Source organism: Magnolia sinica, chromosome 1, assembly GCF_029962835.1.
Source record: "Magnolia sinica isolate HGM2019 chromosome 1, MsV1, whole genome shotgun sequence".
NCBI lineage: Eukaryota > Viridiplantae > Streptophyta > Magnoliopsida > Magnoliales > Magnoliaceae > Magnolia > Magnolia sinica.
In genome coordinates this window covers 20,890,902-20,918,817 of record NC_080573.1, presented here as the reverse complement: position 1 = coordinate 20,918,817, position 27,916 = coordinate 20,890,902, and the positions used below count along the sequence as shown (strand labels likewise).

At 39.0% G+C, this 27,916-nt stretch overlaps 1 protein-coding gene and 1 non-coding gene across 7 annotated transcripts in view; both read right to left on the bottom strand.

The window, feature by feature from the left end:
- LOC131242627 (uncharacterized) overlaps positions 1-27,916 on the bottom strand; it is a 46,895-nt gene that overhangs the window by 6,583 nt on the left and 12,396 nt on the right. The gene's annotated exons all lie outside the window — the stretch shown is intronic.
- Positions 6,230-6,332, bottom strand: LOC131223478 (small nucleolar RNA R71). Its single transcript, XR_009160475.1, has one exon. It is a non-coding gene; the product is annotated as a small nucleolar RNA R71 (small nucleolar RNA).

Below are 27,916 nucleotides of genomic sequence, written 5' to 3'. Positions count from 1 at the left end.
ATCAATGTTTTTGTTGTAAGTCACGTTAAACCAGAGTTAAATGGTTACAAATATATGATTCTTTATGGTTTCCATAAAAATTTATGTAATTGGAACTTGATTTCGAAATTTTGAAGAGATGGGTCAAGTTGCAAAAAATTGAGAAAAATCAAAATTTCTCAATTTCTCACAAATCGGTTGCAAGCTTTGTATCCAAACAAAAAATTAAACATGTACGTAACCTGATCTAGTGATTCTTCTTTTGCTTTTGAATGTATTGCTTGTGTTTCCATACATGTCTTCTTATGTTTATAAATTATATGAATAGACTTTGAATATACTTCCATCGTTTCAGTTGGGAAACACATATATTAGGAGCCCATACAAAGGAAACCCCTGTTATATGTACTTCTTTTTTTTTTTGTAATGTTTTGATTTCTAAATGTGTATTGATGTCTTTTTCAACAATCCCTGAAGTTTCATTGAAAAATTCGACCAATTTCCCAATGTTCTTGTGTTTCCCAACAACTGCGATACAACCGATATATCCCTTGTGATAACCGATATTTATCGGTATCCCAAGGGTGCGATACATTACGCGATAATGGTATTTAAAACATTGATTATAAGTACCATACATAAATGGATTGGCAGGTGTTTATAAATGCATAAATGCATGCATGTATTTGTGCATGGTTGGATGGATGAATGATGTATCTATGTATGTATGTATGCATGGATATAAAAAAATAAATAAATACTATTGCACTGGTTTTTTATGACATCACGTGGTTTAGGCCCCTATTAAATGGAAGGGGATTATGTATGGCTCTTTTTTGTAATTTTTTTATTCATAAATATGAAACATGTGTCTTTTAGCATTTTAGCATATCCTGAAGTTTCACTGAAAATTTTCACATTTTTCTCCATGTTTTTCTAGGTATACATGTTTCCATATCCCCATTTAGTGATACGATACATGTAACGATATTGAAACTATGAACATTGGTAAATAAAGGAAAGAATGGGGAAAATGACGATTAAGCCCTCCAATTCTCTCGAATCTCCTCTATCTTCTCCAATTCCACATGGTATTGGAACATAAACTTGGATAAGGAGCTAATCTTCTCTTTTATTTCTCTCCTTCGTCTTCCCTCTACTCATTCTCTTCTATTTCCTTCCTTTCTCCTACCTTTTTCCTTTTTTGAAATTTTTTTTTTTTTTTTAATTGCAAGGACATTAGGGACAACTTGGATCATCGAATGGCCCCATAGTGGCCATTCAATCCAATCAGTCGGCCTCATCTATGACGAGCAAGGATGTGAGCAACACTGGATGAGTCAATAACAAGGTGTTCCATATCCGTTATGATATGCCTGTAAAGGCCGATATGTATAGGTAATGCCCATGACCGTTACGCGATACGGGGGTGAAAAGGGGTAGTTAGTTTTTCGAGACCGTATCAGCCATTATGGTGGCCGTAAAGGCCGTTACAGGGCATAACGATCCTTAATCCTGTAATAGTCGAAAAACGATCACTTTTTTTTTTCTATTTAAATTCAATTTTCTCCTCCTTTTCACTTTACTCATTACAAAAACTTTCCTATATCATTTTACAACAAATTTCGACCACTCTTACTATATCTTTTAAGATTAAAACTGTGGATTGAAGTTATTTGAGCGAATAGAATCTCTAAGGGTCTTTTTTTTCAAAAAATTGAAAAAGCAGTATTTATGCCTTTTTTCTGATTTCTAGTTTTAATGCTTGATTGTAATGTGTAAACATTAGATAATCATATTAAACAATTCACTAGACAACCTGATACAACAATCACCAAAGAGTGGACCGTTACACTATCGTAAACATGTTCAAAACAAAAACTGAATACATATTGGAAATATTTACATTATTCTTGATTTTTTAGATATTTTTTCAGAATTTTTTGAGTAATTATGGACGATAACTGTATCGGTAATGGTGGTGACCGTTACGGTCACCGTTACTGATACGGAATACCTTGGTCAATAGACACCACCACCATCGCCAAAAATCCCATTAATGCTCATCGACAAAAACAATCCCTTGTAGACCTTGTCGGTGTCAACAAGTGTAACAAGTGTTTACCGCCATGGTAAAATATGCTGACAGCAAACTTCATGCGACTAATACCAGTGGCAGGAGACAAATGCTGGTGACAAACACATTTGAATTCGCAATCAACAAAAATAGATGGTGTACTTGAGAGCCAACAAAGGCAGGCAATGCAAACTTGTTCAGATGAACAGGCAGACAAATAGAAGATCAAAAGATCCAATCCAGAGACAGTCAATCAAATGCAAATTCAGATCCTAAGGGACTGACAATTCAGTCAGCAAAGATGTGTGCCGAAACAAGATTTGCATATAACAGCTAACACTGCATCAGGTGCAAAGAGGTTCAAGTGCACAACAGCTCAAATTTGCAGATTCAACGATCCAATAATAACCAGATTTTACAACAAGATTCAGATACCATGTGGTGGAGAATAAACAATTCTAGTCAGCGTAACAAGATCCGATCAGAAAAGTATGACACAACAAAGAACAGGTCTGGTCAGAAAGGCCCGGCACAACTGAAAAACAAGTTTGTTCAGAAAGGCCAGCATAGAAGAAAACAGGTCCAGTCAAATGACATCGATTGGGAACTAGTCGAGTGGTCAGATCGAGCAACACTAATGGATGGTTGAAGATGATGAAGATTCAACGGCATGAAGAGGATGGAGAGCGAGGTGCGGTGAGAATGGTGGCAGAACCAGGCAGATGGATTCAGATGATGGGTACAGATCTCTGATGAAGAACTTTAGATGTCAGAGGCCAAAATATGGGTTGAAAGTGTATCAACTTAGGTGCATATACGGAGTACCGAAATGAGAATGAAACATAAAGGGGGCACTGTGCCCCTTCTTTCCCAAAAGAGTGATAATGGTGGTTGGCACTGGCAGATGGTGAGTGTCGGTGGTGGTGCTGTCAGATCTGAATACAGCAGAGATGCTGATGGCTGCCAATCGAAAGGCAACAATGATGGGTATCTAAAACAACTGTGATGGGTTCCACAGAGGCAGAGAATTGAAGACAACAACAGGTTCAGAGATGGCGGAGAAGAAAACTAGTCAAAGACTGATGGGTTCAGGTGCAATGCCTGCGGGTTATGGATCTTGTCAATCTCTAGCTGGTGGTGGAGAGGATGTGGTGTGGAGGTCAGAGATATCAAACAGATTTGGTGGTGCAGATATATTGCAAAGCGAAAAACTAGTGGGCAAATGTAGAACAGGCACTCTTGCAGGCAACGAAGACAAAGGTGATGAGTTTTGTTGCAGAGAATGGAGGGGTTGAGGAAAAAAGAGGATGAGTGGAACGGCAATGGAAAGGGATTAGAGATGCGGAAGAAATTGGAAAATGGATTGGAGGCAGTGGAGAGGGTGAGTGGAAGGGTCAACCTGGCAATGGAAAGGGATTGGAGATGCAGAAGAAATTGGAGAATGGATTGGAGGCAGCGCAGAGTGTTCCGATGGCAATGATGCAAATCAAATCTATTTGAAGTAGATGTGTGGCAGAGTGGCAGCAGCGTTGGTTTTGGGAAGGGACGTAGATGATGATGCTGAACAGTGGTGGCGATGGTCAATGGTGATGCTGTCTATAGCCAACCATGGTTCAAATAGATCTGGCAATGGTGCATTCCAGCGAGAGTTGAGATTTTGGTGATCGAACAGTGAGCTGTAAGAGAATGAAACTGGGCAGGTTCTCTGGCCAACAACGATCGAGTTGCAGCAATTGCATGTCTGTTCAGATGTAGGCAAATGGGTATGTGTTGAGTGTCAAATATTGCATATTTTCCCCCATCTATATCTTGGTTTTATGAACATTATTATACTGCTTACTGTTATGTTTTACTCATGTTTGTGTTGCAAAGTGAACTTGAGAGCTTAGAGTGAAAACAATATTAGAAGCATGGATTTGATGCTCAAGAATCACCAAGGCAAAGAATGGACCTTTGGAGACCAAGAGTGAAGATTTCAAGACTCCAAACGTCAAGAAAACCAAGTGAAAAATGAAGGAACTGCAGAAATTTGCAGGATCTGAGCTTAGATGACATCGAACTAGTTTCAATGACATCGAAACCAGTCTTTGATGACATCGAAGAATTACGGAAAAATCAAGTTTGGTTGCTGGACAAATGGAAGCCAGTCTTAGATGACATCAAAACCAGTTCAATGACATTGAAAGCAGTTTGATGTCATCGAAGGGTTTACGCGGAGCCTATGCGGAGTGAGAAAATTTGAGGCGGTATCCGGATTTTTCAAGTCGGTTTGAAGGAGGGAGTTCCCCACGTATAAATAGGGCATTTATAAGCATCATTCAGAGCATTTAAGGGCAAGATCTAGGGTTTTTCTAGGGTTTTTAGATCTTTACAAGTTTTTTTTAGATCTTTATTAATTTATTTTCTTGCTTTCTTGTTGCTTTTACATTTTGCAATTTAGTTATGTTTTTCTAGTTCCCTCTAGCCTAAGCTAGAAGGGAAGCGCGTTGGTTTAATGATATCATAATTTATGATGATTGATTGTTTTTAATGATGAGATGAATGGTATATGCATGTTACCAATTATCTAGGTTTAGGTTTTTGATCCTCATGTGAGATCCATATTGATAGATAGGCTTAACCTGGATCAATTAGATTTCTTAGATGAGAGATGTTCTCAACCTGCTACATTTCTTTGATTCATTATCTCATGGATATTGAATGCTTAAAATCACTGGGCGCTTAAGAATATAAATTAATAGTGTTAATCCATGATTCTCTAATCTTTTATATCATTTATTAAAATATTTGAACTATTTTATTTTCCGATTAGGCCGACCATAGTACTCGGATCATAATTGCGTTATCAAAAGTCATCATAATTTATTGATCATTAACCTATGTGTGGAACTTTGAAGCTTGGGTGTTGTTTTAATTCAATTGAATTACATACCTTCAAAACTTTCAAAAACATTTTATCTGTTTAGTTTCCATTACTTAGTTAGTTTTGCATTTGATTTTCTCGTTCTCATAAATCATCTCCCTGTGGGATCTACCCTGTATTCACAGGATGTTACTTACGAACCTCTGCACTTGGAGGCAAGCAAGCAAGCAAGTTGTTGGCACCGTTGCCCAAGAAAGGCGGTGATAGATTAGATCTGTGCAAGATAGCTAAGGTAAGTTCTTTTCTAAAACCTCCAAAATTTCTGTAAATTTTCTGTTTTACTTTGAAAGTAAATTCAGTTGGGTCTTTCGAGCACTAACTATGACATAAGGTTGCTCCTGGTTGGGATTTTATCACCCAAGTGCTATGGTTGTCCTACAATTGTTGTTTGATCACAAAGATCATCCATTGAATCTGTTTTCCGGATTAGTGTAGTTTAATTTTTTTCATTAGTTTTACTTTCTTTTTTTATTTATTTTACTTTGTGGTTTGAACCCTCATGGTCGGCTCTGCCACCTGGGTTGTTGATTTATTTTGCTTCGTGGTTTGAACCCTTATGGTTGGCTCTGCCACCTGGGTTGTTGGATAAGTTTCTGTTTTTACTCTTATCCTACTTGCAATTTGAAGTTGTGGTTTTTGTTGTGTGGTGTGGATGATTTACATCCCGTTGGAGTAGAGATCAAAACAATCGACTCTCCTCCGAAGGTGGACTAGTCCCAGGACTTGATCATTCATTTAGGAGAGGCAGTCAACACCACTTGGATTCCATGGCAGACCCAGTTGATAATGCAAATCCAAATCTACCAGATCCAACTATAATCCCAAACAGAGAAAATCATCGCAATCCTCCTCTTGAGGATGAGAATGAAGTTCATAAGAATGTGTTAAACCAACCACGGACTTTACGTGAACAACTACATCATGAGAGATCAACGTTACCATCTTGCATTGTGTTCCCTACTCACACAAGGAACATTGATTTTAAACCATGTGTGATTCAATTGATTCCTAAATTTCATGGCTTGGATTCTGAAGGCCCCGACTTGCACCTCAAGGACTTTGAGGAAGTGATTGCAACATTACAAGTAAACAATGGCAATAGAGATGCGCTCAAACTTAGGTTATTCTCATTTTCTCTAAAGGATTGGGCCAAAGCATGGCTCAACTCTCTAAGACCTCATACCATCACTATATGGCAAGCCTTAAGTAGAGAGTTTTTGAAAAAATTCTTTCCTGAGCACAAAACAAATGCACTGAAACAGGAAATCATGCCGTTCTCCCAAAAGGGGAATGAACTATTTTTTCAAGCTTGGGAGCGTTTCAAAGACCTTCTACTTGCCCACATCATGGTTATGAACCATGGCACTTGATTGATGCGTTCCGAAAGAGGCTCACCATGGATACCCGTCAGTTCATAGAGATGATGTGTGGTGGAACCTTTCTTGACAAAGATCATAATGAGGCTTGGGATTTTCTAGACATGTTTGCAGAGAATACTCAGACATGGGATGTCTCTGCTAAACCGGACCAAACTAGACCCATTCCTAGAGAGAAAGCGAGATGTACATCCTAAGAGAGGAAGACGACCTTAATGCAAAATTCGCTGCATTGGCTAGAAAGGTCGAAGCCTTGGAAATTAGGAAGGTTGATATGATTAAAGAAAACACCTCCTTAGGTAATTTTTGTAGCATTTGTGGTGGTGCCGACCATGACAAAGGATTGTCCAACAATCCCAGCCAGTTGTACAAGATATCATGCATGAGCATGGGCAAGCAAATGCTATAAATAACTACCAAAGGCCAGTTGTGCAACCAACGAGAAACAAGTACAATCCAAATTGGCGTAACCATTCTAATTTTAGTTGGAGTGGACAACAATTTAATGTGCCCAATGCACATCAAAATCCTCCACAAAATAACTTCTTTGGGGCACCTAACAATGCACCATATGTGCCCCCATCAAAGCGATCATTTATGGAGGATGCATTGACTGCATTCATGAACTCTCAAGCTCAAATGAATCAGTCTCTAATCCAATCAAATCAGGAATTAGAGACGGTAGTGGTTAGGATTAAGACAACTAAATGTTAGGGAAAAAGGCACACTTCTTTCTCAACCTGTGTCAAACCCTATAAATACACATTTCATTGGAGACTCAAATCCACGTGAGCTACATCATGAACAAGCTAAGGCCATTATTACCTTGAGAAGTGGAAAAGAGGTCGATAACAAGTTAATGCAACCGGTAGAACTACCGGAGGATGAGCCACTGTCTCAAGAGAATGATGAATCGGCTATGGTTTAAGAGCCACAACAACAAAAGGATAAAGAGAACAAGTCACATGAGCCTCCAGTTCCGTTCCCATCTAGACTTCGGAACCCGACTGTCCCCATGAAATATCAAGAGGTATTGGATGTGCTCCAAAAGGTTACTGTAAATATTCCTTTGCTTGATGCCATTAGACAAATTCCATCATATGTTAAATATCTCAAGGACTTGTGCACTATAAAGAGTAAATTAAATGTGCACAAGAATACCTTCCTCACTGAGAAAGTGAGCGCTATCATTCAGAAAAGGGTCGTACCCAAATACAAAGGCCCGGGAAGTCCCACTATTCCTTGTATTATTAGGAATTTCCAAATTGAGCATGCTTTGCTACATTTGGACGCAAGTATCAACTTAGTAACTTATTCAGTTTACAAACAAATGGGGTTAGGCGAGCTTAAACCAATCACGATTACACTCCAACTCGCTGACCGCTCTATTAAGGTACCAAGGGGAATTTTAGAGGATATGTTAGTCCAAGTGGAGCAATTCTACTTCCCTGTGGATTTTATTGTACTAGACATTGAACCATGTGTAAATGCTAGCGCTCAAGTTCTCATTATTTTAGGCCGCCCATTCCTAGCAACTTCAAATGCAATCATCAATTGCAGGAATGGAATGATGAAGTTGTCTTTTGGTAACATGATCTTAGAGCTAAATATTTTCAATTTATGTAAGCAGCCCATAGACAATAATGAGATCCATGAGCTGAATTTTATGGACTACTTGACAGAGGAAGAGGAATTGGAACCTAGCCTATCTAAGGAATTGATTAAAGTCTTTGGGGACTTGAAAAATTCTGATTTAGAAAAAGTGCTTGTTGAAATTTGTGATGATAATGAGAGCACTACCACACAGTACATTGGTATATACCGATGGAGACCGCGCACTCAAATCCTGTCTATCGAAGACTTGCAACCTCTACCATCACCAACCAATGCTCCAAAGCTTGATCTAAAACCACTACCAAATGAGCTTTAAGTATGTATGCTTGGGTGAAAATGAAAATTATCTTGTGGTGATCTCTTCATTTTTAGACAAGGATCAAGAGATTAAATTGTTGAATATTCTAAGGGAGCACAAAGGAGCCTTGGGCTGAACCATTTCTGACATTAAGGGTATAAGCCCTTCCATATGCACCCATCGGATCCACGTCGATGAGGACGCCAAACCAATTAGACAACCTCAAAGGCATCTCAATCCAAACATGATGGAAGTTGTAAAAAATGAGGTGATCAAATTGTTGGATGTGGGAATCATCTACCCAATTTCTGATAGTGTTTGGGTGAGTCCAACACAAGTAGTTCCAAAGAAATCTGGAATAACTATCGCGCAAAATTCTAATAATGAACTCATACCAACACGTGTCACCCACGTTGGCGTGTTTGCATTGACTACAGAAAATTGAATACGGTCACAAAAAAAGATCATTTCCCTCTACCATTCATTGATCAAGTTTTAGAGAGGGTAGCAGGTCACTCCTTCTATAGCTTCCTCGATGGATATAACCAAGTAGAGATAGCCCTGGAAGACCAATAGAAAATCTCGTTCACTTGTCCATTTGACACGTTTGCTTTCAAACGGATGTCATTTGGATTATGCAACGCCCTAACAACTTTCCAACGGTGTATGTTATGTATTTTTTCAAATATGGTTGAGAATTTTCTTGAGGTTTTCATGGATGATTTCTCTGTATTTGGGAGTAGTTTTGAGGAATGCCTCAACAATTTATCTCTTGTCTTATCTAGGTGTGAAGAGAAGCACCTTGTCTTAAATTGGGAGAAGTGTCACTTCATGGTTCAAAAGGGAATTGCTTTGGGCCATGTTATCTCCAAAAATGGAATCGAGTTAGATCGCTCAAAACTCGACATTATCGCTAATCTATCTATTCCCCGAACTGTTAGAGATATAAGATCACTTCTAGGGCACGCCGGTTTCTATAGAATATTCATCAAGGACTTTAGTGCCATTACTAGACCCTTGACAAATCTTCTCCAAAAGGATGTCCCATTTAAGTGGACAGATGTGTGTGCAAGTGCCTTGAATAAAATTAAATCATCCCTTATCACTGCACCTATCATGCATCCACCAGATTGGACACTTCCTTTTGAACTAATGTGCGATGCAAGTGATTATGCCATAGGGGCAGTTTTGGGCCAAAAGAAAGATAAACGGCCCTACATTATTCACTATATGAGTAGAACTCTAAACTCGACCTAAGTGAACTACTCAACAACTGAAAAAGAGTTATTTGCTGTAGTTTTTGCTTTGGATAAGTCTTACTCACTAGGATCCAAAGTGGTCATTTTCACGGACCACTCGGCTTTGAAATAATTGCTATCTAAGAAGGATGCAAAGCCGAGACTTTTGAGATGGATCCTCCTACTCCAAAAATTTGACCTAGAGATAAAAGATAAGAAAGGAGTAGAGAACGTAGTGGCCGATCACCTTTCCAGATTGGTGTTGGATGATTCCACTGAAGAGATGCATAACCAGGACACGATGAACAATTATTTGCGATCTCCAAATTGCCTTGGTATGCGGATATAGTGAACTATGTTGTAACGGGAAAAATGTCATATCATTGGAAGTCGCAAGATAGGAAGTGTTTTGAAACCGAAGTTAGGAACTTCTTCTGGGATGACCCATATTTATATAAATATGGGACTGATCAAATTTTTAGATGTTGTATCCCAGAGGATGAAGTTCAAAGTGTTATTTCCTTTTACCACATGGAAGCATGTGGTGGCCATTTTTCTGCTAAGAAAACCACTGCAAAAATCCTACAGTATGGGTTTTACTGGCCCACCATGTTTAAGGACACCCATGCTTTCCGTGTTACTTGTGATAAATGTCAAAGATTGAGAAGAGTGTCTCGACGCAACATGATCCCTTTATCTCCTATTTTACCATTGGAAATTTTTTATTGTTGGGGTAATAATTTTATGGGCCCATTTCCATCTTCTTTTTGATTTCTTTATATATTGGTTGGTGTGGACCATGTTTCCAAGTGGATTGAGACAGTTTCAAGTAGGACCAATGACAACAAAGTAGTCATACGATTCCTCAAGGAAAATATTTTTTCTAGATTTTGAACTCTAAAGGCCATCATTAGTAATGGCGGGTCTCACTTTTGTAATAGGATATTCAAAACTTTGATAAAGAAATTTGGTATCAAGCATAAAGTGAGCACCCCATACCACTCACAAACGAGTGGGCAGGCTGAGATTTCTAATCGGGAAATCAAACATATTTTGGAGAAAACTATAAAGCTAGTAGGAAGGATTGGTCCCTAAGACTATCTGACACTTTATGGGCTTATAAGACTGCTTATAAGACCCCGATTGGAATGTCCCCATACAGATTGATGTATGGGAGGGCTTGCCAATTGCCTGTGGAATTGGAACATAGAGCATACCGGGTAATAAAGAAGTTAAAATTAGAGTTAAATGAATTAGAGGAGCTGAGGAGAGACTCCTGTAAAAATTCTAAAATCTACAAAGAGAGTACCAAAGCTTTCCATGACAAAAACATCATAAGGAAGAATTTTGAACCTCAGCAAAAGATCCTATTGCACAATTCCCGTCTCTAGTTCTTTCCGAGAAAGTTAAGATCAAAATGGGCAGGCCCCTTCATTGTGAAGAATGTTTATACTCATGGGGCTGTTGAAATTGAGAATCCACATAATGGCAATCTGTAAAAGGTTAATGGTCAAAGATCGAAGCCTTATATGGAAAACTTTCATTTGGTAGAGAAGTCTGTCCCTCTTCATGAGCCAGAATATTCGGATTAATGCTCCTAGTCTGACGAAGCATTTGTGTAAGATTTGTATAATATTCATTTTATTTTTTTTATAGTCACCTTGCAGGTGAGTTCTTCATGGCAGGTATAATCCATCATTTCTTTGATTTTTATTGTTCTCATATTTTATGCATTACATGTATCACTACATTGGGGTACATTGGGGACAATGTAGATTTTAGGTTAGGGGTGTGGATAGTCATCCATGTGAATAGAATTTTAGGAATAGTAGAGTCTACTTTTGAAAAAATTTTGGTTTATGGGAAAAAATTTTAAAATTTTCCAACTTTTTTATATAAGAATGCGAACATGATATTATGCGAATTCCAAAGGCAAAGTTAATACTTATTTAAGGTTGATAGTAGTCAGAATTCTGATAACTGAAAATTAGACTTGAGTTCGATTATCTAATCACTAGTTTAGAGTGAGTTGTAAATTGATGTACTGAATTCACAATACAGGTTAGCCAACTAAGTGATGAATATGACATGTGAACTAGAATAACAAATTTTGATTCAAACAAAGTTGAATGAACTAGTACCATTGATATATGCTTAAAAGAGAGAATAAGAAAATAATAATAATAATAATAATGACCATAACAATCATGTCAGTAATCCGAAGTAAGGATACATAAGTATCCATTACTGTTACCATTGCAAGTACGATACCTTAGGTTATGAAGCAAACCTGGTGGGAATCTTCATCTAAGGGTGGTCTATAATAATGAGGATATAATTATGAAAGAAGAAGGGGCATGAAGGAAATGAAATAACTAGAGATTTCATATTCTTAGGATGATTAAAAGGAGTTAGGTTAGCGAACATGCATAATTCTCAAAGTTAGACTAGTGTCACTGAGCACCTAAGTATATTGGATCATAACTATTTTAAATTTTGATTAGGTCTCTAAACTCAATGATGTAATGGATTAGGAAATTGAGATTCTAACCAACTTCAGACTTGGGACAAGTATTGCTTTGTTTTGGAATTTATATGATAAATGGAGGCATAATTGTATACATTTCTGAGTTTCGAACTATTTTCCATGTTTTCAATGTTTGTGGGTAACATTTCCGGAAACCCTCACGAGACTATAACTCGTCCACTAGGGGGGACCTTAGGGTTTAAAGGCTTGTTGCATAAGCTAAATGCAATCGAGGTTACTTGCGAAAGTGTAGTTAGAATTTTTGTCTTCGTTTTAATTTTTGTTTCTAGAATTAGTTTTTATTCTTTTTTTTATTTTTCTTCGCTTATTTTGCTCGGGACTAGCAAAATGTTGGTTGGGGTGTGTGTTGAGTGTCAAATATTGCATATTTTGCCCCATCTATATCTTGGTTTTATGAACATTATACTGCTTACTGTTATGTTTTACTCATGTTTGTATTGCAAGGTGAACTTGAGAGCTTAGAGTGAAAACAATGTTAAAAACATGTATTTGATGCTCAAGAATCACCAAGGCAAAGAATGGACCTTTGGAGACCAAGAGTGAAGATTTCAAGACCCCAAGAGTCGACAAAACCAAGTGGAAAAGGAAGGAACTGCAAAAATTAGTGCAGAAATTCGCAGGATTTGAGCTTAGATGACATCGGACTCGAAGGAGGATAGCCAAGTTCTTCAAAAAGATTGCGAAGCCACACAAGTTCACATGTCGCATGAGCCATAGCACGATATTCTGCTTCGGGAACAACTGGCTGCTTTTTGCTCTTTCAGGTTATAAGATTGCCACCTAGGAGGTACAGAAGCCGGATGTAGAGCGGAGATCATAAGTACTCCCTGCACAGCATCGGAATAGCCCGAAAGATGAAGATGACCATGCGACTGAAAGTGGGGCTTGATGGTGAATGGGATGCACTTGTGCCAAAGCAGTAGTGAGATGAGAAGAGGGAGCTTGCATGAATTGGCTAACAACCCCACCACAAATGAGAGATCTAGGCGAGTAATAGTCAAGTAAATAAGCCGGCCTACAAGTCGTCGATACATCTCGGGATCGGTAAGGAGAGCACCATCATCTCGAAGCTTCCGTGAAGTATCCATGGGAGTGGTACCGCTTACACCCTAACATGCCGGTCTCCATGAGAAGATCGAGCGCATATTTTCGTTGTGACAAGACCAATTTGGATGATGAGCGAGCAACTTCAATTCCGAGGAAGTAGCGAAGAGGACCAAGATCCTTGATTTCAAACTTGGTCTTAAAAACTTTGACCTCCCTCATTCCAATAGAATCACTACTAGACAAAACAATATCATCCACATAGACAATGAGAACCATGATGCCCGTCGATCGACGACATATAAAAAGAGAATGATCAGCATGACTACGAACAAAGCCAAACTCCAAGAGAGCCTGACTAAATTTTTTGAACCATGCACGTGGAGATTGTTTGAGTCCATAAAGAGCCTTCTTCAACCGACATACAAGTGCAGGGTTGTGAGAAGCAACAAAGCCAGGAGGTTGATGCATGTAAACTTCCTCTGTAAGATCCCCATGGAGAAATGCATTCTTAACATCAAGCTGAAACAAGGGCCATGATAAATTAACGGCCAAGGAGAGCACACACGAATTGAATTAAGCTTAGCCACCGGAGAGAATGTCTCGAAGTAATCCACACCATGAGTCTGTGTGTAACCTTTAGCAACAAGACGGGCTTTATAGCGATCAATCGAGCCATCTGGAAGAAACTTGATTATATAAACCCATCGACAGCCAACAAGTTTATGGCCTACAAGAAGTGGCACAAGATCCCAAGTCTGATTCTTCTCAAGAGCAGACATTTCTTCCATCATCGCCTTTGTCCAATCAGGACTGACATGTGAGAGAGATCTAGGAATAGTCTATGATGAAAGGGAAGCTGCAAACGACTGAAAAGACGGTGAAAGATGATCATATGAAACGAAATTACTAATGGGGTGTTGAGTACAAGATCGTGACCCTTCGCGCAAGGCAACTGGGAGATCCAAACTCTAGGTAGGAGTCACCTTAGCCAACATCCAAAGTGAGTGGAAGGGTGGATGGTTGAGTGTGAAGATTTATCTCGACGCTGATACACCCGCAGAGGCTTAGGCTCAACCATATCACCAACAGGATGCTGAATAGAGGGGAGAGGAGTTTTCCCATGATCATTAGTGGAAAGAGGATAACAGTTATACTCCCCCTGACGCGCAAGAGGATCACAGAGGGATCTGCCTGGAGGAGAAAAAAGAAAGATCCTCAAAGAAGGTGACATCGGCAGAGACATATTTCTTGCGAGTCAATGGGTCAAAGCATTTATACCCTTTCTGACTCCGAGTATACCCTATAAAGACACATTTAATCGCCCTGGGACTAAGTTTATCATTACTCACATCCAAAATTTGAACAAAGCATGTACAACCAAAAACTTTAGGTGGTAGAGGAAATGGATTATTATGAGGATACAATATAGTAAATGAAGATTTGTAAGACAGAATACGTAAGGGTATACGATTAATAAGAAAAGTAGCAGTTAAAAGAGCATCACCCCAAAAATGTTTGGGTAGATGCATACTAAGCAGAAGGGTGCGAGCAACTTCAAGAAGATGACGATTCTTTTATTTTGCAATACCATTTTGTTAAGAAGCGCGAGCACATGACGTCCTAGACAAAATACCACGTTCCTGCAAGAAGGACAGAAAGGTAGTAGACATGTATTCTCCCCCATTATCAGAATGGAGGGATTTGATGGAACAATGAAATTGAGTGCACACTTCATGATAAAACACTTTAAACGCATCAAACACTTCACTTTTAGATTTCAAAAGATAAATCCAAGTCATGCGGGAATAATCATCAATAAAGGTAACAAAATATCTAAATCCAAAAGTTGAGGTAACCGAAGCTGGTCCCCAGACATCCGAGTGAACCAGAAGAAAAGGTTGAGATTTCCTCCCAGAAGAGCTAGGAGGAAACGTAGCACGATGATGTTTAGACAATTCACAAATATCACAGCATAATGGTTTAGTGACAGATGAGGAAAACAAAAGTCTCAATCTAGCAATGGATGGGCGGCAATGCCACCAAGTCATGGACTCTTGATCTAGAGAAAGGGTACTAGAAGCGGCAACAGGTGTATCATCGAGAAGATAAACGCCTCCTCGCTCATGCCCCCCACTAATCACTCTCTTCGTCTGTAGGTCCTGAAACAAACAATAAGAAGGAAAGAAGGTGATGGAACAATTGAGTGATTTAGTAAGAGAGCTAACAGACAATAAGTTTAATGGAAAACGAGGCACATGCAATACGGAGGACAAAGACAAGGAAGAAGAGAGAGGGATGGAACCAATCCCAGAGATGGGAGATTGGGTTCCATCTGCGATTGTGACATACTGAGTGGGAGAAGAAGAAGAAGAAGAATAAGAAGAAAAGAATTGCAACTTACCTGTCATATGGGAGGAAGCTCCAGTGTCAATGACCCAGGAGGTAGGAGAATGCAAGAAGGGCGGTACCTGACCGGGCCGAAGCTGCGTGAGAAGGCTCGGGAATATCCCGAATGTGAAGCCGCATAAGGGCATCATATGCCCCGAGAAATAATAAGAGACTCCCTAAGTAGATTGCTCGGTTGTCGGGGTGGAAGCGTGTCTCGAAGCAATAATGGAAGCAACGAGCCGTGCATCGTAGGGCGACCATGATCGCCGATAATCAATAGTGTGATTAGTTCCACCGCATGTGAACAAATGCGGGAACTATCACGTCCCTCGTCCACGTCCACCACGACCACGAAGACTACGACCGCCGCGACCGCGATCTAGATCGCGGCCTCTACCACGACCACCAAAACCAGAAATGCGCCCTGAGCTCAAGGATGGTACCCTAAGACCAAGGGAGTACTGATCGCCAACAAGATGTGCCGGGTGGCACAAATGAATGAGAAGGAAGAGTAGAGATCATAGCACGCTGACACATGGCATAGACTGTCATCAATGGGGAAGAGGATCCTGCATAACAACTTGATCGCGAACGTGAAGATAATCAGAACTCAACCCAGCGAGGAACTGCATGATACGAGTATCATTCCGTTGCTTATGAGCATGTTCATGATCCTCTTTACATTTGGAAGGAAGAGGTTGATACATATCCAACTCATCCCACATACCCCGAAGCATCGAATAGTAGTCTTTTAAGGATCTGGAGTTTTGTTGAAACCGACCAATTTCTTGAATAAGCTGGAATACCCGTGAAAAATTCTGAGAACATATCATGAAGCGTATCCCAAATGCCTTTAGTCGAGGATAAAAACATCACTGAGTGGCTAATCGAGGAATCCATGCTATTCAACAACCATGCAATAACTTGATAATTCTCCTTTGTCCAAGACTTGTAGGTAACATCTGTAGAGCTTGGGGAATCATCTAAAATATACGACAACTTGTCACGGGCTCCTAAAAATACTTTTACAGATTGTGCCCATTGAAGATAGTTGTCACCATTCAACTTAATGGAGGTAATCTGCAAGGGGTTGGATTCAAGAGACCCTATGCCAAGAGATGAGGGCCCTTTGTCAGCCATAATAGAGTCCAAGAGAAATAAACCTATGCCAAGAGACCCCCTATGCCAAGAAAGATTGATTCAAACAACTCTATCTCACTCAATCCTTCAACATAACAAGAGATAAACCTCAAACAAATGTCAATCATCCAAAATACCATGAAACGCAGTCAAATAGGGCCTGACCGAGTGAAAAACGGCCCAGTCGCACGCCCATTTGAGGTTAAAAACCTCTCAAACATTGATCTTAAGTAAAAAATCCACCATAGATAGCTTGGGAGGAAGATTTCGGTCCATCTTGAGCAAAGAAACCGAAGAAAAGCTTACCGATTTGAGGTAGATCGAAGAAAAACGGAATCTGGAACCGATTTTCGAATTTCTCTATTTCGCCCAAAATACCATGAAATGAGGTCCAATAAATTCTGAAAAAATCATGACAAATCTTCTAAAATCAAGATCTATCAAACCCCTAAACTTTTAGCTCAAACAGAGCCCATGCGTCCGTACAACGCTGACGTCAGCAAGGTGACCACTCGTTCCCATTCCTATCATGATTGAAGTAGAAAAAGATTTGATGAGGATAATGTGAAGAAGAGATGAGAATATTGAGAGAGAAAGAGGAGGAGAGTTTGGGAGAGATTATGTGTGTTAGGCTTGCATGCCCTAACACATAATATTTTATTATGAAAAAGCATATAGTACACTGCAGGGGAATAGGGAAGTGTGCACATGCACTTACACTAAAAGGACACACTATAAATATAATACACTAGCATTCTCTATAATAACGGCAGTATTATAATTTTCATATATTTTATTTTATGCATTACATGTGTCACTACATTGGGGACAATGTAGATTTTAGGTTAGGGGTGTGGATTGTCATCCATGTGAATAGAATTTTAGGAATAGCAGAGTCTACTTTTGAAAAAATTTTGGTTTATGGGAAATTTTTAAAAAAATTTCAAACTTTTTTATATAAGAATGCGAACATGATATTATGCGAATTTCAAAGGCAAAGTTAATACTCATTCAAGGTTGATAGTAGTAAGAATTCTGATAACTGAAAATTATAGACTTGAGTTCGATTATCTAATCACTAGTTTAGAGTGAGTTGTAATTTGATGTACTGAATCCACAATACAGGCTAGCTAAGTAATGAATATGACATGTGAACTAGAATAACAAATTTCGATTCAAACAAAGTTGAATGAACTAGTAACCATTGATATATGCTTAAAAGAGAGAATAGGAAAATAATAATAATAATAATAATAATAATAATGACCATAACAATCGTGTCAGTAATCCGAAGTAAGGATACCTAAGTATCCATTACTGTTACCATTACAAGTACGATACCTTAGGTTATGCAGCAAACTCGGTGGGAATTTTCATCTAAGGGTGGTCTATAATAATGAGAATATAATGATGAAAGAAGAAAGGGCATGAAGGAAATGAGATAACTATAGATTTCATATTCTTGGGATGATTAAAAGGAGTTAGGATAGTGAACATGCATATTTCTCAAAGTTAGACTGGTGTCACTGAGCACCTAAGTATATTGGATCATAACTATTTTAAATTTTGATCAGGTCTCTAAACTCAAGGATGTAATGGCTTAGGAAATTGAGATTCTAACTAACTTCAGACTTAGGTCAAGTATTGCTTTGTTTTGGAATTCATATAATAAATGGAGGCATAATTGTATAAATTTCTGAGTTTCGAACTATTTTCCATGTTTTCAATGTTTGTGGGTAACATTTCCGAAAACCCTCACGAGACTATAACTCATCCACTAGGGGGAACTTGGGGGTTTAAAGGCTTGCTACATATGCTAAATGCAATCGAGGTTACTTGCGAAAGTGTAGTTAGAATTTTTGTCTTCGTTTTAATTTTTGTTTCTAGAATTAGTTTTTATTCTTATTTTTATTTTTCTTCGCTTATTTTGCTCGGGACTAGCAAAATGTTGGTGGGGGGTGTGTTGAGTGTCAAATATTGCATATTTTCCCCCATCTATATCTTGGTTTTATGAACATTATACTGCTTACTGTTATGTTTTCCTCATGTTTGTATTGCAATGTGAACTTGAGAGCTTAGAGTGAAAACAAAGTTAAAAACATGTATTTGATGCTCAAGAATCACCAAGGCAAAGGATGGACCTTTGGAGACCAAGAGTGAAGATTTCAAGACCCCAAGAGTCGACAAAACCAAGTGGAAAAGGAAGGAACTGTAGAAATTAGTGCAGAAATTCGCAGGATCTGAGCTTAAATGACATCGAACTAGTTTCAATGACATTGAAGCCAGACTTCGATGACATCGAAGAATTACGGGAAAATCAAGTTTGGTTGCTGGACAAATTGAAGTCAGTCTTAGATGACATCGAAAGCAGTTCGATGTCATCGAAGGGTTTACGTGGAGCCTACGCGGAGTGAGAAAATTTGAGGCGGTATCCGGATTTTTCAAGTCGGTTTGAAGGAGGGAGTTCCCCACTTATAAATAGGGCTTCCCAGGGCATTCCTAAGCATCATTCAGAGCATTTAAGGGCAAGATCTAGGGTTTTTCTAGGGTTTTTAGATTTTTACAAGTTCTTTTTAGATCTTTATTAATTTATTTTCTTGCTTTCTTGTTGCTTTTCTATTTTGCAATTTAGTTATGTCTTTCTAGTTCCCTCTAGCCCAAGCTAGAAGGGAAGCACATTGGTTTAATGATATCATAATTTATGATGATTGATTGTTTTTAATGATGAGATGAATGGTACATGCATGTTATCAATTATCTAAGTTTAGGTTTTTTATCCTTATGTGAGATCCATATGTTTCCATCATGTGAGATCCATATTGATGGATAGGCTTAACCTGGATCAATTAGATTTCTTAGATGGGAGATGTTCTCAACCTGCTACATTTCTTTGATTCATTATCTCATGGATATTGAATGCTTAAAATCATTGGCGCTTGAGAATATAAATTAATGGTGTCAATCCATGATTCTCTAATCTTTTATATCATTTATTAAAATATTTGAACTGTTTTATTTTCCGATTAGGCCGACCATCGTGCTCGGATCCTAATTGTGTTATCAAAAGTCATCATAATTTATTGATCATTAACGTATGTGTGGAACTTTAAAGCTTGGGTGTTGTTTTAATTCAATTGAATTACATACCTTCAAAACTTTCAAAAACGTTTTATCTGTTTAGTTTCCATTACTTAGTCTTGCATTTGATTTTCTCATTCTCATAAATCATCTCCCTGTGGGATCGACCCTGTATTTACAAGATATTACTTACGAACCTCTGCACTTGGAGGCAACCAAGCAGTATGGCTCCAATGAACGGTTCAAATCTAGCGATTGTCGTGATAGCAGATCAGATGAACAACAAGACAACAATGGGTTTGGAGTAGCAAAACAGACCAATGAATGGAAAATATGGTGAAAATGAATGACTAGGCAGATGGAGTAATTCAGCGGATGCAGAACAGAATGCCTAAGCAAACAGAGACAGTTGCTGGAAATAGGGAGGGTCGGGGATGTGATCGCTGAGATGGTGCCAGAGAAGAATGCTTGAGTTCCAGCGAGAAATCCGTGTTCTGGCCAAGAAGAATAATTGATCAGGTGCAGATCAGTTCAATAGTGGGTGCAGCGTCCGAAAGGCTATCTTGGGTCGGATTGAGATTAGAGATGATGAAGGTCGGTGGGTACGACGATTGCCACATGTGTCTGGACAAGAGATGGGATTCGGCACTGAGATGATCAACAATGGTGGGGATTGTCATCAACAGTGATCTGCTCAAATAACAAGAGCATATTGTAGGCAGATATGGATTGCTGGAAATTGCGGATCCAGCAACAGGAAGAAACGGCAGATTGAAAGAACAGATGGAGATCAGGGTTCAGGTTAATGGGGTGCAGGCTAATGAATCGTGAAGATCAAAGGCCTAGATAAGGGCTCTGATACCATGCTCTGACGCACATTGTTGAAACTTGATTATTGTATCAAGAGAATCACAAAATACACACATGAGGTTTGTATCTTAATAATTAATCTAGAATCCTCTGTACAGTTGTATGTACAGAGATATTCTTCATATCAACACCTATCCTCAGTCCTCACGCAATACACACCCTAACAAGTCTGTCCCATGATCTTCTCAAGGTCAGTTTATCAAGTCTAAAAAGGAACTGAAGGTTTGCTCATAAAGAAAGTCAAGGCGTGTATCATCTAATGCTACCAACCACCATCTATTTGCTAATTTCTTCCGATCCAACTGCCCCAATTAAGTTAGATCTTCCAATTCGCACTTCTCAAAGAAAAATCCCGTGCTCTTCTCATCCCATCAACAATGTCCCACTATCGCTTTGTACCCTCTTATCCATTGCTGTTGTTCCTATTCCTATTGAGGTTGCAGACACCCTTGCCAATCCTCTTTTGCAAGCAGTCATGATGGAAGAAATAACTGCAGCAAGGAACCTGGGATCTAGTGAATTGCCAAAAGAAAATTGTAGGCTACAAGTGGGTGCTCATCCTCAAGCACAAACCTGTTGGTTCAATAGAATGATACATCGCTCATCTCATGGCTAAAGGGATTCACTAAGCAGTATGGGATCAATATCCAGGAAACAATTGTGCCTGTAGCAAAATTGAATTCAGCACGTGTCCTTTCGTCAGTTGCTGCAGATAAAAAAAGGGCCTCTTCATCACCTTGATTTAAAGAACACATTCCACGATGGTGACCTTCAAGTGGAGATTTATATGGTTCTTCCTTTGGATTTGAATCATGAGCAGAAGAGGAACAGTGTATCAACTTAAAAAAGGCCATCTTTAGCTTAAAGTAGTCACCGAAAGCATGGTCTGAAAAAATCAACAAAGCAGAATTGAAGTTCAGATGTCAGCAAAGTTTGCCAAACCACTCCTTGTTTATTAAAACGTGCCATGGTGCTACTTAATCATAATAGCATATGTTGACGACATCGTTCTTACAGGAAACAACAATGAGGAAATTAAAAAAGAAAATTGATATTTGCAAAAGGTGTTTGAGATAAAAGATCTTAGAACACTAGGATACTTGAGATTGAAGTGCGAAATCAAATCATGGCATATTCATCTCTCAAAAGTAAGTATATTCTTGACCTTCTTACTAGTTCGGCTACGCTAGGAACAAAGTCTGAAGATTCACCCGTTGAAGTCAATCATCGGCTTCATGAGGAAAGGTTAAAAATGCTTAGATATCTAGGGATCTCTACGCAACTGGTTGGCAAACTCGTTTACTCAACAATTACCAGGCCAGATGTTGCATATGAAGTTATTATGGCAAGTCAATTTATGCATGCACTAGTTCATCATCTGGAAGCAATGTATTGAATTTTTTTATATCCTAAGGGCCTGTTTGGATTTACAGTCAGGATTGTTTTGCACTGTCTTAATTTTTAAATGAGTGCATTCAACCCGTTTGAATTGGAATTGAAATCCGACGTCTTTCGTTCCCTCGACTACATCACCGAATAAATTAAAAAATTCAATGCGTCAGTATAGTTGGCGAGAAAAGCTTCGAGCAGTGCGAAGCTCCCATTGCACTGTATTGGAAAAGACTACCAGTTTCGTTTTGTTTTTGTTGTTGAAGTTCTGGTCATACTCTCGCACTGCTCTGTCTTCCTCAAGTCCTCCTTCATTTCCCTACTCTGAGAAAGAAATCTCTCCATTTGGCCCCTCGTCATCGGCGATGAAACTTCTAATCTGGATGAGGAACAGTCAGTTTCCCGTTTCTCATACTGTCATCTGTTAGCTCGTCCACTTCAATTGTATTCTGTTGTCTTCACCTCCATCAATGTTTCAGATTTGGGGATAGAGATCCATTTACCCAATAGAGAGATGCATGTAGAGTCCATCACTGCAGATAGATCCTTGCGACCATATCAATAGGGAATATTTTCCACGAGAGATGATCGCAGCAGTATATCAAAAGAGTTCATTTTAAGCCTTTTTTTTTTGTCAATCCAGGCCATCTTCTCCAAGAGGGTGAATACGGTAGGGCGGTAGTCCTCCGGTCTCTTCCAAACCTTATAGTCTACATCTCGCAGGGTTTACCACCGTTTCCAGCTATTTTGCAGGTGAATCCCAGTGATATACCGTCGTATCCACTCCAAATCTTGTTACTGCTCACTGTCGGCACCAGACATGACCAATGCATGTCTATCTTGTGGTAAGTATTGCTCATGACTTCCTTTCATTGCCATTAAGGAATGCTTATAAATACCCTCCTTTGGTGGTGATCATCTACACCATTCCTCATAGAGTAGTTCTCTGGGGTAAGACATACAGACCTGCCTTCATCTTTTCCGGAGGTAATATTTTCTATTGATGTAGTTCCTTTCTTACTTCCTTGGAGATGCATTCTCCCCAAGATATTTCCATTATATTACACATGTTGTTCCTTATTTATATATGTACTACAGGTTGGAAGAAGTTCCCTGTTAGGGAAGGGGAGAAGATCCTCCAAACGAAGCTCTTTTTGATTAGTCCTAATGTGGATGTTCTTTGTAAAATCTCCCCGGATGATGTGCGTCCTCATCCCGCTTATGTCGATAAAACGTATACAGCTTTGGGGACGAGATTTTCCATACCATACAGTGAAGAGTAAATGACTCGAGGATTGTCATTTATGTTACAAAGTGAATATAATGGATGTAGTTGTCAGAAGCCTGTTTATAAGGCTTAATTTATGAAATGCATCCTCTGCATTAGTGGTATGGATAACCATACGTCAGATTAGGATGTCCGATGTATGACACATAACATGTCCTACCATATCTCACATTTGTAATTTTACCTTACTTTTGCACGTATTCAATATGCTTCCTAACAAGAGGTCGGATGAAACTACGATGCAGACACCACTCGCTGCTTTAGAGAATCAGGGAAAAAACTAGTCCATTCCACAACTTCGTTTATTCCATAGGTGCGTGAACGGTTCCATCTCACCATGCCATGATTTTTCACTGATTTGGCTGTAGACAACATTACCGATATACCTAAAGTCTATTTTACACTTCTTTCCTATATTCTCTGTAACGTAAAGGCCACTTTTTAGACAATTTCCCATATAAATCAGTCAACCTATGCAAATATAGTTGTTTCCCCCATATTGTTTATTTTCTCACTCTCATCTCTTACGGAAGCCCTATAGAATTACACATTACAGACATCTTCAAAATAGGAGCTCGATTCGTCAGCATGGATAGTTTTCAGTTATAATACTATAAATTTATCTGAAAGGCTCACCACTAAATAAAATAATTGGCATTCAGATAGTACAGTTTCCATACAGAGATGGCTTCCGATAGTGGGGAAAGTAGCAAGGAAAAGTCATCGAGTAGTAATTGGAGTGATAATGAAATAGCAGTTGCAATAACCGCAATTGCAGCATTTGCATGTGTAACGGGAGTCACCGAATATTATTGACGATACTGTATGAAGGCATCACCAAGGGGTGATCAGATTGAGAGGAATATAGATTCATCAGTGGAATAATAAAGAGAGCGATATTGATTGTCTTGCACCGTTAAGAATGTGTAGGGATAACTTCTTCGAATTATATTCGTTGATGAGATATTGGAATCTTATATCTGATACAAGGATGTGCAGTTTAGAAGAACAAGTGGTGATGTTCCTACATACTATCAGTCATAATGTACGTAACTGTGTCATTGGTCATCCTTTTTCTCGATCTAGAGATACCGTGAACCAACATTTCAATAGAGTGCTCGATGCTGTAATTGGTCTTTATCAAGAATAAGTGAAGTTCCCTGGACCAGATACTCCAAAAGAAAAATCTGACAATCCAATGTGGAGTCCATGCTTTCAGGTAATATAACTTGTTATTATGAATCATGTCACTCTTTCGCAAAGTAACAGCTGAACTGAAAAGCATTTTATGGTAGGATTGCATTGGGGCCCTAGATGGCACCCACATCCCGGCTTATTTGCCCAAGGAAGCAAGCACAACTTTCTGTAATAGAAAAGGTTTTCTGTCACAAAATGTTATGGTAATTTGTACATTTGATATGAAATTCGTATGTCCTTGCTGGATGGGATGATTCTGCATCTGATGCCCATGTTTTGCAAAATGCATTATCATGTCGGCTAGATTGTTTCCTTGTTCTTCATGGTAAACATTCAATGGTACAAACATTTCTAAGATAGGAGATTGTCAAATCATCGTAACTTAATGATGCGTTGCATTGTGTAGGGAAATATTATGTGGCTGATGCGGGATATGCGCATACTCTTGGATTTATGGCACCGTATAGAGGGGTTCAATATCACTTGAATGAGTTTTGTATAGGAAGGAAGCCTGCTAATAAAAAAGAATTGTTCAACTATCGTCACACCCAGTTAAGAAATATCATCGAGCATTATTTCGGTCTTTTGAAAGGCCGATTCCTATTCTACACACAACACCACAGTTCAAGTTTATTACTCAAGTGGAGATTGTTATAGCTTGTTGTGTGATACACAATTTCATCCATGTTTGCAGTGAAGATGGATTAACTTAAGTAGTTGAGGATAGTGGAGATAGCACTGATGACATTTCGTCGTCTCCTGTAGAGGTTACTAATGCTGAGGAAGGTCGAGCGTTATCACACGTGACAGACCGAGCAAGATATGATTGGGCAAGGAAGAGGGGTGAGATTGCGAAGAGGGTGTGGAATGATAGCCTTCCATGGTCGCGATAACGTTTTTAAAGAGAAATATTGTTATTGTAATGAGATAATGATTGCATTGGCATAGTTGTTTTCAAACTTTTTTCTTATTTTTGCTAGCTGGACATGTTTGGGATACTTGCGTGAAATCACCAGATTAGTAACTTTGCATCGTTTAATACCTACTACGTAACTTTGCAACTTGAGTGCATTCAACCCTATATTGCTGCCTCTATTTCCTATTGCTCTCCTGTTTCCATTGACTATTCATGATGCGTAGGTCGCATGAATTTCCTCCAGAGTAGTTTGAAGGTATCCAGTTGTAAGAATGAAAGGTCGTCACTTGCAAAGGGTGCAGGCTCACCAAGAGAGCCCAGCATTACCAAATCGCAAAGTTGTTACACCAACGAAGAAAGGTTCAACTCCCTTATACAAAGCTCCATCACCTATGAGTCGAACGAAATTGACTCCAAAGATGTATGGTGGTAACAAAAATTCTCGAATTCAATGGATCGATCCAATGGACAACGCTCTGGTTGATGCATTGGTGGAGCAAGTGAATCTTGGTCGCAATAGTGATATTGGTTTTAAACCAGAAGCTTACAATGGAACAGTCATAGAAATCCATGGTAGATGTGGAATAGTCTTGGAAAATTGTCATATTTCCAACCATTTGCACACTTTGAAAAGGTTGCACTGGGCAATCAAAGATATGTTAAATGTGAGTGGTTTTGGATGGGACCCTGATGAGAAAATGGTTATTGCTACGAATGAAGTTTGGGATGGTTACATTGTGGTAAGAAAATCCGCTACTTTTTATTCCCGGACTTACAAGTATTTTGTTATATTATTTTGGTTTAAAATTAGTCTCGCTGAAGGAGTTCATGTTTTCTCCATCTTTATAGTCCCACCCATACGCTAAGAGAGTTCGTGGAAAGCACATAGAAAGATATGATGACTTGGCTTTTATTATTGGTAATAAATGTGCTCATGGTTCATTTGCCAATACGGCATACTCTGTCACCCATCTCGGGAAGATGCCCATGACATGAACTGCATTCGGATGAGGAATCGAAAGAACGGGGATTTGAAATTGTCCATTTACCATCAGATGATAATGATGAGCAAAGTGGTCCTCGGATTCATTGGGGTGAAGGATACAATCATCGGTCAAAGCGTTATAACGGGAGCCCTCTAGAGACAACAACTTGGTCTAGAAACACTCGCTTGATAGCAAGCGACATGACCCGACAGAGGAAGGGTAAGCCAAGTGATCGTATTGGTGAGAAGATGGGGGAGATGGTCGAAGCAATCAAGTCCTAACAATTTCAATGTCACAGGGAAAAAGCATGAGTTGTCTACAACGTTTGTTAGGGATTCTCGAAGAGATAACCACGAAGACCAACTTCGGGCTGCAAGGGTTTTACAAACTAATCTAGTTAGTGCAGGTTTCTTTTTTGAACATGAGCAGCGAGAGGAGAAAGGAGTGGATATAAAAACATGTCCTCGAACGGAGTGACCCTAACTGGACCTGGATTGGCTTTTTGGCTCCTCACTGGATGATGATGATACTTTCTCCTTTCGGGTTTATATGGTTTTATGGTTTGGAACTTGGCGTGCTTTATGTGCACCTCATAGGATGCTGATGATTCATGTTCTTTTTAGGTTGATGGTTATACAATTAAAAACTTATGTGCTTTTTATTCACTCGTGTTAGTACATAGAAGGTAGTTGTGATATGTTCGGATGCAAGTGCAGGATAGGTACGGTTGCCCGAAAGGAGCGGGTGTACTTTGAACCCTATGAGAGGCAGTCGAACTTCATCTAAATTTATTTTTGTGTGGGTTGGTTTACATGCTATGCGTGCGACAATGAAGTGTGACCCTAATCGAACTAGAGCATGCCTTTTTATATATCCTACTAAGTATATTTTGAGCATGTAGTCATGATATTGTGCGTGGTGATGACTGGATCATGTTGAGTATTATACTTCAACTTTATATTCACCTGAACAATGAAGCTCTATTACTCCTGTGAGGAGTAATGTACCACGGATTGTTTGACGACAGGATTGATCTCTTGTATCAGTTGATTTTTATGAAACTTCCTGGTAGATGTAAAAATCTTGTGCAGGTTGACGATCGATATAACTTGATTGTAAACAGAAAAATAGTTTTGAACCAAATTGCTTATAACACGTCGAATTGTGCGGCAATGTAAATGTCTTTCTCCTCTTTGTTAAATTTTGTTTATTGATCACTAAATCTTTTATTTACATGAACCCTATGACTTAGCAGGGACATTGGTAAGGACTCTTTCACAGGGTAATATGTAATATAATCTACAAAATTCAGTTTCAGGTAGCAATGGTAAAGTTTTACGTGGTCTTCGTGGGAAGAGTTCCATGGATATATGACAATTGGGAGGATTGCGACGCACAGGTAAATCTATTCAGTTGCTATAGACACCAATTGTTCAAGTCATATGATGAGGCAGAAAAGGAATTGAACAAGGTTTTTTTTTTTTTTTTTTTTGAAATATCACGATATTTTTATTAAAAGGAAAGAAGGAATACAGAAGATGGAGAGAGAGTCCGCTGAGGAAGC